The 8,073-nt window shown below is 42.2% G+C and overlaps 1 pseudogene; it reads left to right on the top strand.

Annotated features, from left to right (window-relative positions):
- The first annotated feature begins 3,968 nt into the window (after positions 1-3,968).
- On the top strand, positions 3,969-6,191 carry LOC143640576 (elongin-A pseudogene; annotated as a pseudogene).
- The last annotated feature ends 1,882 nt before the right edge of the window (positions 6,192-8,073 follow it).

The following is an 8,073-nucleotide window of genomic DNA, read 5'->3' as shown; positions in this document are numbered from 1 at the left end:
CTCAAAACACACATGGACCTCACATTGTAGACCTCAATGGGCTTGGCTTCATGTGACCTTTTGGCCACTCTTTGGGAAGACTTGCCTGTGAGAGTTCTCCAGAGCTTTCATTGAAATGAGCTTACTCACCATTTAATGGTTCCTGAATGAATTGAAACCCACAGTGCCTCCAACTTCATCCTTGAAAAATGGCTAGAAAAATACCATGAAACTTTTGAAATTCCCATGACCAGGTGGCACTGGAGAACCTTTGGATGTCCGGTTGCTGATCATGAGTGTACCAGACAGTGCCTTGATTGACTGGGTTTTATGAAAATGGTGTAGAACAGAGATTCCAGTAAGTTGGAGCCTGCTGTGTAGTGGGCATAGAGTAGTGGACTATAGGTTTGTGAATAAACATCTGTGTTGGGGCCATATGGATCTGCCATTGGCTTTCAAATATCTTGTGACTGACATAGTACAGCCATCAGACCCTTATATGTAAAAACATCTTGTTATATTGAGAGGTTTCAGGGCAATGTTCAGAATCCAGTTGCTATAGTCAAGGGGGAAAGCTATGTGGGATAGACCCGTGTTTGAACATTCTCCTGAAGACTCTGAACAACCACACGTGACAGAACTCCCCCCAGCATTGTGTCCCAGTTGAACTCCTTGTATTTCATTACGCCAATACCTAAATCCCAGTGCAGCAGTAAGAAACACATGAAAATGGAGGATGACCAAATGGCTTCACAGACCACACGGGGAGACACTTAACTCCCAGTGGCCACAGTTTACCTACAAAGAGAGAATTCAGAACTGCTTCCTCATGTTCATTAGAAAACAAAGAACCATTTCATCCAGGTCACATAGATGCAGACGCAGACTTGATGGTGTCACTACAAATGAAGCAAAATCTCCTGACAACAATATATATATTTCATGTGCCCAACCTCAGAGGCAGTTTCTCAAGAAGTCTTTAGGCCAGCAGAGCTCCATGTTTTTGGAGTGTTTAACCTCTCCCTTACTTTTGGAAACTGTTCTACCTTATCCAATGTTGTGAAATCCTGAACATTTTCAGTTCCACATATGTAATCACAGGTTTTCAAACTTCTCTCCACTAATTGTGTCTTACTTGGAGCAAAGTTAATTACAAGGAATTGTTCTGGATGAGAGTGGCAAGATTTTAGTGTAGCACATATTTGCATACACATTAGATTCATTTTCCTATTTTCCAATTAAAATACTGATCCCTGACACTAACTCATACCCTACTAAACTGTGACTACTAATCCTAATATGATGGATAAAAAGACACCTAACAGAATAGAAACACAGGCCTTTCATAGGAGGCATGGTGTATACTTGGATTTGCCTTCAGCTTTATCAAGGGTATGTGTTATAAATCTTGTCAAATTTTCATTGTAATATTTCTCCATGAGATATATATATATATAAATAAATATATATATATATATATATATATATATATATATATATATATACTCTCAAGATTTTTTAATATATGACATATATGTATCTTATTAAACACTCCCTAAAATCATTCATATTCATGGTATGTGGATTTATAATCAACTTTTCACAAGATTATTCTCAGAAATATTCAACCACCTGAAATACCTATTTCTTTCCTAGTACTGAAAACTAACTTCAGTGAATGGTGCTTACAAATCCTAATATTTCTACAGTAAGTGACCCAGTTTAACATCAATGCAAGTAGATTCCTATGGGACATGATGTATATTTTGAAGATCATTTTTATTCAACACTGGTACATTACTATTTCTTCAGTTGATGGACATCATAGGATATATCTTTTCATCCAGAAGTACACAAATTTATAGGCATTTGGTTCACTTTCAATCACTTCCTCCTTAAGAACACATGCATTCCTCCATGTTTCTTTATGGTTTTTTTCACTAGACTTCTTTCTGAACACATTATTTTCGATTCCATAATCATTTTTTAAGCAAAACTCACACACTATTCATGATAAACCCTAACCCTAATATTACCATTAGATATATAAATGGTTGGAATGAATGAATGTATATCAATAGAAGATTTCCTATATATTTTCAGATATCAATTCAATCCATTATTTAAAGTTGGAAATAGTTATATAATTTATTCACAATATGGTCTATTCATGCATCATCTCTATATTCATCAACAGAGTGTACAACGATTTGTATGCCCAATACTAATTTATAAGTTTTCAAAATATTGCTCCCCATAATGGTGGAAGAAATACTCATGTCACCTGATCTACATATCCATTTTATCACAGTAATATTCTGGAAACAAAATGCAAAGGTCACACTTATGATTGCACCAAAGCCTTTATGGAAAGTGAGCATGGATTTCTAAAACATCCATGTTCATGTACCTAATGCTCTCCATGTAAATCCTATTGGTGACTACATACTTGTTTCTTCCTAATATTATATATTCAACATCAACCCTGTTGAAAATGTCTAATCCTATCACTCACTTTATACTTTGCCTGATTTCCTAATGTCTCTATTGATATCTGCTTTCCTACATATTTTCGCCAATTCATCATTGTGACTGACTCTTCATATGTGCTGACATTTACATTCACTCTCTAACCGAAACCCTATTGCTAAAGAACTTTTTTTCTCCAACTCATAGACTCACTATTTTTCATAAACCTACTGCCTATCTTCTAATCCTATGGCTAACCCTTTTTGACTGGATGTTCTCTTCTACATTCAATCATCCGAGGTACAGGGTCCTATGCCATATCGATATATCTGAGATCTTGGTGCAGAACATAATTCAAGCTAAGTATCCCAAACTAGGGCTCAATGCCGTTCTGGGATTCAAATCTTTCCTAGATTTCTGTTTTCATACTTATATTTCATGTCTATATTCTTAAAATATCACAGGTTCCCATTATAATTATTCATACAGCAGAATCATTCCTAACCCAAATCGAATGTGCTATTAAACCTAAACATACACTGTTTTCTCAATCTAACTTTACAGAAGAGCAGGGACAGATTTGGTCTCACAATACAGGATGGTAGGGGATCTTCCACCTGCTGAGAACATCAAAGGTCCATGCAGAAATGATCCCTGGAGAAGATGTAGGCATCTATGAAGGACCTGAGAGAGCAAAAGTCATCTTCCATGGCAAACAACCTGGTCAGGATGAAGGGATGTGTCTGAATCAGCCTCTCTCTTCTTAATGTAGAGAAGATGAACCAAACCAGGCCTGTGTGGAGAGCTGTTCCCGGGTGCTAATGGTTGATATACCATTCGAACTTGTGAAAGTGTCACAGGAAGTAGGGGCAGCCTCCATCTCATGGGACCCTTGGAAGCAACTGTTAGAACAAAGTGGTTGCCAAGGCAGTGACTTCATTCAGTTCCTGAAGGAAGTGACCTACCTAACTTCATTGGTGATGGAACTCTCTGAACTTGGGATCCAAGAAGCCAGGCACCAAGAGCCAGTCCCAGTCCCAGTCCCAGTCCCAGTGGGCTCACTTGTTTGTATTTACCAAGGACAGAGTCAGTCTTTCTTGGTACCTACTGATGTTAGGATGGCCAAATGCCAGGATAGCTCTGAAGAGGGACCTTTCCTGAGATAGCAGTGAGTGACTCACTGCTGGCTTCTGACAACTTCAAAGAGTTGGCCAAGGAGACCATTTCTGAAACAGGACAGTCCATTTTTGGGTAAAATAGTATGGCCCACTAGTCAGAGGACACTTCGGATAGTCACAGACCTAATTGGGTGAAGGAGGTGCCTTTGTTGGTGTGGGTGAGAGTTTGTGGTTTTGTCCCATGTTCTGAGAATAGGTAGGAAAGGCAGTTTGTTTGTTTTGGAGTGGACTGTTTCTAGTAAGTCATTTGAAAAGGAGAGTGTTTCTATGTCTGGGTATCCCACTGTGTCCGTGGTTGTTGACATTAGAAAAGATAATGAGGAGGCCATGCCAGTGACAGCGATGGCGGCGGAGTCGGCGCTCCAAGTTGTGGAGAAGCTGCAGGCACGCCTGACTACAAACCCGGATCCCAAGATGCTATTGAAATATTTGAAGAAACTCCCCACCTTGCCTATTACAGTAGATATCCTTGTGAAACAATGAGGCTGATGAACAGGACTTTGAGAAAAGCAATTCCCGAAAGCACCCTCAGGATGCGGTTCAGAGGGAGGAGGAGATGGAAGGGTACTACCAAGAAAACAGCAAGGCGTCAGGCAGCCTATCCTATAGTCCCGAGCACAGACAGAAGAAACACAGAAAACTCTCAGAATGTGAACAACCTCACAAAGTGTCTCTCAGTCATGAGAGGAGAGATGAGAGGAAGAGGTGTCACAGGGTGTCACCTACATACTCATCCGACCCCGAATCTTCTGACAATGGCCATGTTCAGTCCCCTTCATTCTGTGCGAGTCCTCATCAGATGTACACAGACCATTACAGGTCACCAGAGAAGGCCCATGAGTTCATTGTTTCACACCAGAAACCTGGAAAAGGCCACTGTAATGCCTTTCAGGTCAGACTGGGAGTTAGTCAAGAACATCACCTGGGAGAACCCCAGGGAAAGGGGATCTTGAACCAAAACAAGGAACACAGATCTTTCCACAAGAAAAAAAACGCCCTATTGATGCAAAGGGTGATGATAAGGCCTCTGCTTTGGGCAGAGAGAAGCCACACAAGTCCCTCTCAAAAGAGGAGACCCGAAGGCCACTCCAAGGGGATAGTGCCAAGGAGAGACCACCTTCTAGTGCTGCCAAGAAAGAGAAAGAAAGAGAAGGCAACAGCCTCAAAAGAAAGTTTTTACCCTCAGAGGTTGCTTCAGACAAGCACCTTAAAAAGCCAAAGCACAAGGATGCTGCAAAAACCAAATCGGACATAAGCAAGCAACGTGTGGACAGCACAGACATAGGAAGAGGGGCTGGAGACCTGTTGCTTAGAACAAAAGAGAAGGTTTCTAACAATATAAAGGCTGAAGAAGGGAAAGTAAAGACTTCTAATTTGGATGAAAAGTCACTGGACTCACTCCCTAAGGCAGAGGAGGCAGACGTGGAGGATGAATTCGAGCAGCCCACTATGTCATTTGAATCATACCTCAGCTATGACCAGCCCCAGAAGAAAAAGAAGAAGATAGTGAAAACTCCAGCCACGGCACTTGGAGACAAAGGACTTTAAAAAAGTGATTCCAAAAGCACTAGTAAAAACTTAAACTGAGTTCAGAAATCACCCAAGGGGAATGAGAGCAGGTCAGAGAAGCTGCAGCTCACTGGAGCCGACTCAACCAGGCTGAGAAAGGTCCCTACTGATCCACTGCCAGTATTGCCAGACCTCCCCTTACCCACCATCCAGAGCAATTACCATCCACTTTCTTCCCTTGAAGTGATGCCCTCCTTCCAGCCAAAGAGAAAAGCATTCTATTCACCCCAGGAAGAAGAAGAAGCTGGATTCACTGGACACAGAATGAATTCCAAGATGCAGGTGTATTCCAGTTCCAAGTGTGCCTATCTCCCCAAAATGATGACCTTGTACTAGCAGTGCATCCTTGTACTTAAAAACAACATCGATTCCATCTTTGAAGTGGGAAGAGTACCGTTTTCTATTCTTGAACCTGTTTTTGAGAGGTGTACACCTGATCAGCTATATCACATAGAGAAATACAATCACGTATTAATTGAAGACACAGATCAATTATGGAAAGTTCATTGTCACCGAGACTTTAAAGAAGAAAGACCAGAAGAGTATGAGTCCTGGCGGGAGATGTACCTGCGGCTTCAGAATGCCCGAGAGCAGCAGCTACGAGTGATAACAAAGAACATCCAATGTGCAAATGCCAATAAGCCCAAGGACGGGCGAGCAAAGATGACCTTTGTCAACTCTGTGGCCAAGCCACCTAGAGATGTCTGCTGGAGGCAAGAGAAGTTTGGAACAGGAGGAGCAGCTGTCCCTGAGAAAGTCAAGATTAAGCCAGCCCCATATAGCACAGGAAGCAGCCACATTCCTGCCAACAACAACAGCTTGAACCCCAGCTCTGAGCAGGCAGCCTATGATGGCCCCAGCACCAGCAGTGCCCACTTGGTGCCAGTGGTCAGTAGTATTATCTCCTATGATCCTAGGAAACCAGCTGTGAAGAAAATCGCACCAATGATGGCCACGACAATTAAAGCTTTCAAGAACAGATTCTCTCGACGATAAACCAAGCACTTACTTTGGAGATGGAATTTGGGGGGCAAGATTACAGGGACAATGGGCGATAGAGAGTGGGACTTCCAGGGGAGCCCAGAAGCTTACTTTGTGGAGCCTCTTGGCCTTGGAATCCTGCATGGTCACAGGTGCTTCCCTGCACACCTACCTGTGCCCTGCCTGGAGCACACTTCAGAATTCTGAAGACGATGTGAAGCCTCAGTCTCACTGAGGATTTTAAGGTCAATTATACTTTTGTTGTTAATTAGCATCTTTGTAAACTATTAGACATAGTTTTAATTAATAAATATTGCCCCCAGATTGTAAAGAAAAGAAAGAAAAGAGAATGAATAAATAGATGTGTCCTGTCTAGTAAAAAGCTTCCCAGCATTCAACCTGCGCAATTTATGAATGGACTGCGGGTTGCCTTAAGGATGGGCAACACCTACGATCTTCTGAAGTTTCTGTTTTCTTCCTGAATTCTTGTCAATCTCTAAATAGGTGCATGTTTATGTGTCCAAGATATGAACCACCTCCAAGCTCTGTGATATGGCCATGTACTGGATAGCTGAAAGGAATGGCGAGCATTTCAGAAAACTCAGATATCAGTGTCACCAGGAAAGTCTCAGTGGAGAAACCCTGCTTTGGACCTTTTGCTTACTTATTGTTCTGTTGCCCTGAATGTCAGTACGGTCTTGCCTCAGGCAACCACTGTGTGAAGCCTGAAGAAATCAGTTTTCAAATGGAAAATGAATGGGCATCACCTGTGGCTCTTTGCTAAATTGCTTTGGAAAGGTGTGTGTCTGCATCAGACTATTGGCCCTGTGTAAGGCTGTGGCTTACATTCTCAGTACCTGATGGATCTAAAAAGGATGCCATGTGTGCATCCAAAACATAAATGGCAAAAAGATCAGTCACTGTGGATGAACTCTCGCCTTCCTTTGTAAGGTTCCTGAACTCCATCAAGTGAGAATAGGGATTCTTTGGGTCAAATGAGTTCTTGAAACCACTGCAGAGGAGCTTGGGTTTTGTCCTGACTCCAAATCACATAAATAATTTATACCTGACAGTCAGTATGCCTCAAATTGGAGAAGCAGAGCAGTATTAATGGCAAGCCAATTTTATCACTCCTGATTCACAGGAAGGGGGTCAAGGCCACCCCTACTTTAGGCTAATGAGGGGCAAGGGAGCTTATTTTGGACACTTGCTTGGGCTGCTCTCCTCAGGGAAACCACCAGCCAGTGGTTATGATGTGTGTCTATATGGAAGAAGATGAGGGCCATGTGGGAGTGTTTTGGTTTTAATTGCGGTAATTTGTGTGACTTTAGAAAGAGATGACTGGGTCCACCTCGGATGGAACTCAGGTGTGATTCCCCTTAGAGACTGAGTTCTGGAACTGACCTCAGAGAAGTATTGCCATGAATTGTGTTGGGATTTTTGGAGGCCACGCATGAGAATCGCCCATGGAAACTGAGATCTAGGCCCAGGGTGACATTTCACGGAGCCCTAGGAATCTCAGCCAGGATATCACATGATTTTTTTCTGAAAGACTTGGCAGCCATAGTTGAGAGTCAAAACACACATGGACCTCACATTGTAGATCTCAATGTGCCTGGCTTCATGTGACCTTTTGGCCACTCCTTGGGAAGCCTTGCCTGTGAGAGTTCTCCAGAGCTTTCATTGAAATAAGCTTCCTCAACATTAAATGGTTCCTGAATGAATTGAAACCCACAGGGACTCCAACTTCATTCTTCAAAAATGGCTACATAAACACCATTGAATTTTTGAAATTCCCATGACCAGGTGGCACTGGAGAACCTTTGGATGTCCTGTTTCTGATCAGGAGTGTACCAGACAGTGCCATAATTGACTGGATTTCATGAAAATGGTGTAT

The sequence above is a fragment of the Callospermophilus lateralis genome, unplaced genomic scaffold (genome assembly GCF_048772815.1).
Source record: "Callospermophilus lateralis isolate mCalLat2 unplaced genomic scaffold, mCalLat2.hap1 Scaffold_331, whole genome shotgun sequence".
NCBI classification, from domain to species: Eukaryota; Metazoa; Chordata; class Mammalia; order Rodentia; family Sciuridae; genus Callospermophilus; species Callospermophilus lateralis.
Note: the sequence above shows the minus strand (reverse complement) of the source record. Positions and strands in the feature narration are given on the sequence as shown.